Below are 3116 nucleotides of genomic sequence, written 5' to 3'. Positions count from 1 at the left end.
TCCCCATCGCCCTGCCCGCTGCCCCCGGGGTGATCGGGGTTTACCTGGACTATGAGGCAGGGAGGGTGGCGTTTTTTGACTCCCATAAGGGGGTTCCCATCTTCAGCCACCCCCCCACGTCCTTTGCAGGGGAGAAAATCCTCCCCCTGCTCTGCCTGGGCAGGGGCTGCCAGTTCACGCTGTCCCCATGACCCCCTCCATGGGACAGCGTCCGCCTGAGTCTGGCTCACTGGGGTCTGGGGATGGATTTTGGGAGTCTGAAGGATGGAAAAGTCTCCTTTCTGCAACATTTATGCCAACAAGAAGCACCGGTTGGCTCAGGAGGGCTGCTCTGCTCCCCAGAATAACCTGCCTTGATCTGCTGGTGCATCCGTGCTCATAAACCCCTTCCAAAACCTCTCTGTTGGAGGACAGGGATCAAGCTGAGCCACACATGCACCTCTCCAATGTAATCCAAGGATGAGATAGGCAAGATCTGATCCGATAGAAGGGTACTTTAAATCATCAGGAGTACCTGCATCCCTGGTGCGAGCTCATGTTGGCATGGAGAAATAAATCCTTCCCCAGGCAGAGCTGCCTTTAACCTCTCATTGAGCAACAGCCCTGGGATGAGCTGTTGGTGGGGCTGTAAGGAGGAACCAAGGGGGATGGAGGGTGCTCACAGGAGCGCTTCCCAACGGATTGAGTCATAATGAGGAGCCAAAGTGCGTTCTGGAAGCTTGGCTGTACAGAGCAGGTGATCAAAGGTGTTCTCACTGCTCCACACACCGCAGTGTTTGCAAACCCCTCCGGAAGCTGCTGCACGGCCACAAGTGAGGTGTTTTGCACGGGGGGAACAGCTCTGCTCGTTCCCTTTGCATATGCAGGAGGATTCACAGCGGGAGCCGCAGAGCCGGAGCTTCTCGTCATGCAACAGCGAGGTGGGGTGCCCCAGGGATGAGCAGCTCCAAACTGGTTCCCAGTAACAAGCTGCATGGAAGGGGTGGTTCTTGCTGGCTTGCCATCCAAAACCCACTGGGATATGGGTAGATCTGACCGCTGAGTGGCCGGGAAGTGCCCCATTCCCTGAAGGAAAGCCGAGGGCTGGCTGCTGTGACAGCTTTTCTGCTTGACCTGCGCCCATGTGGGGGTGAGGTGATGGGACAGCGGCTCAGGACCCAAAGTAAGCGGGGAACGGGGCAAAGAACTGCAGGGACAGGTCCTGGTCGGGATGTTCAGTGTGCAGAACACTACGCGTGCTCCCTGGTGGTCTAGTGGTTAGGATTCGGCGCTCTCACCGCCGCGGACCGGGTTCGATTAACACTTTTCTTTTCCTCTCCATCCCAGACCTATTTTTGGACAAAACGCCTTTATTTAGCGATGGGTCTTATTTATCGTTTTATGGGTGTTATTTACTTTTTAGAAGTTTTATTTAATATGCGTAGCAGCGAGAAGTGTTTATCCAAACCGCGCAAAAACGTGGGAGAGGTTGGAAAGGCGGTATTTTTGGGAAAAAGAGAAAAATTTTTAATACTAAGACCTGATAACCCCAAAAAACCAAAATAAGTAAGGAAAAAAGGAAAAATTGAGAGTTTCTGCCCGGTTTCGAACCGGGGACCTTTCGCGTGTGAGGCGAACGTGATAACCACTACACTACAGAAACCTGCCACATTTGATTGTTACATAAGTTATAACCAGTACACTCCAGAAACGCCGGTGGGAGCCAGTTCTTGCAGTGTCCGTGCTCTGCCCACACCCTGCCCGCTCATCGCCCTGCATAGGTCGAGCTTCAAACCCCCCCAAACGGCCTCCTTCAGGGGACACTCCAAAATCCACCTTAATTCGGGGGCTGTTTGGCTGATTTTAAGCAAACGAGCGGTTTAACCGCAGAGAAGTGCAAAAAAAAAGGTCCGAATTCGGTCAAAACTAAGCGAAAATACCCCTTCTTGCATGGTCCTCGTTCCATGGTGGGAGAAAACTAAACATTTGGGGGATATAATGACCCAGCCTTGGGGTGGGTTTTGGGGTGGTAGCGGTGCGAAGGGGAAAATTATGGGTTTGTGGGAATAAAGCCCAAAATCTCAGCTGTCAGGAGTGGGATTTGAACCCACGCCTCCACGCGGAGACCAGAATTCCCAACTGCAGGAAAGCAAAGCCTTGAGTCTGGCGCCTTAGACCACTCGGCCATCCTGACGGCGAAGAATTTGGGCTGGAAAAGGGAATATAGCGATGCTAAAAAAAGACGAAGGGTGGTTTTTTGTTTTTTCTTTATTGAGTTGCAGGAGGTTTTTTTTCCTTTTGGGTTTTTACGGTGATTGTCAGAGAGCGAGCACCGAAAAGTCAGGAATTGTTTGAATTGCACATGAATCGTGGAGGGGAAAAAAAAAGCGCAAGCGCCCAACGTGGGGCTCGAACCCACGACCCTGAGATTAAGAGTCTCATGCTCTACCGACTGAGCTAGCCGGGCCCGTTTGAGGGTTTCTTCTGGTCTCCTTTTGATGCGGGATTTGGGAAGTTTCAGTCCCTGCGGGAGCGGGGACAAACACCTCAGGAGAGAAATTCAAAGCGCTGCGAAAGGCTTCTCGCTTGGATAAACACTCTCCAAGCAGCAGAAGGCGGAAATCCGTCTGAATTCCTTGGGAATGCTCCTTTATTGTTGTTGTTTCTTTGTTCCACACATTTATTGGTACCCAATTGGGGTTAAGGATGGGGATGCGGGTGGGGGGAAAAGGGCACGCGGTGGGTTTCTGTAGTGTAGTGGTTATCACGTTCGCCTCACACGCGAAAGGTCCCCGGTTCGAAACCGGGCAGAAACAGCCGTTAAGCATCCGCAATTTCATTCCTTTTCATGAACTTTGCAGATCAATATTCCTCCCAAACTCTGCAATGGCAGCGCTTGGGAAAATCTGTATGGATAGCCCAAATGTCAGAAGTGGATTTGATTTAATTTAGTCTATGCATCAATATTTTCCCTGGGGACACACTGCAAAGTCCCACCAGGCCACAGGAATATTATTCTCGCAGAAATAGCTCTTGTGTTTTCGTTTCCGTGGGTTTGGAATTGTTTTTTACTAGAAAAAAGGCAAAAATCCAGCAGAGGTAGGAGGGAATTTATATAGCCTGCTTAATGTTAGAAA

The 3116-nt window shown here is 51.0% G+C and overlaps 4 non-coding genes across 4 annotated transcripts; 1 reads left to right on the top strand and 3 right to left on the bottom strand.

Moving 5' to 3' along the window:
- Window positions 1-1569: 1569 nt before the first annotated feature.
- On the bottom strand, window positions 1570-1642 carry TRNAV-CAC. Its single transcript has one exon. It is a non-coding gene; the product is annotated as a tRNA-Val (tRNA).
- A 423-nt stretch (window positions 1643-2065) lies between these two features.
- On the bottom strand, window positions 2066-2173 carry TRNAL-CAA. The gene is made up of 2 exons: window positions 2136-2173; window positions 2066-2111 (listed from the first exon to the last, which is right to left on the bottom strand). It is a non-coding gene; the product is annotated as a tRNA-Leu (tRNA).
- A 200-nt stretch (window positions 2174-2373) lies between these two features.
- On the bottom strand, window positions 2374-2446 carry TRNAK-CUU. Its single transcript has one exon. It is a non-coding gene; the product is annotated as a tRNA-Lys (tRNA).
- Window positions 2447-2722: 276 nt separating this feature from the next.
- TRNAV-CAC lies at window positions 2723-2795 on the top strand. The gene has a single exon. It is a non-coding gene; the product is annotated as a tRNA-Val (tRNA).
- Window positions 2796-3116: the final 321 nt, after the last annotated feature.

This window comes from Nestor notabilis, unplaced genomic scaffold (assembly GCF_000696875.1).
Source record: "Nestor notabilis isolate BGI_N333 unplaced genomic scaffold, ASM69687v1 scaffold668, whole genome shotgun sequence".
Lineage (NCBI taxonomy): Eukaryota > Metazoa > Chordata > Aves > Psittaciformes > Psittacidae > Nestor > Nestor notabilis.
This window is presented reverse-complemented; position numbering and strand designations above follow the sequence as displayed.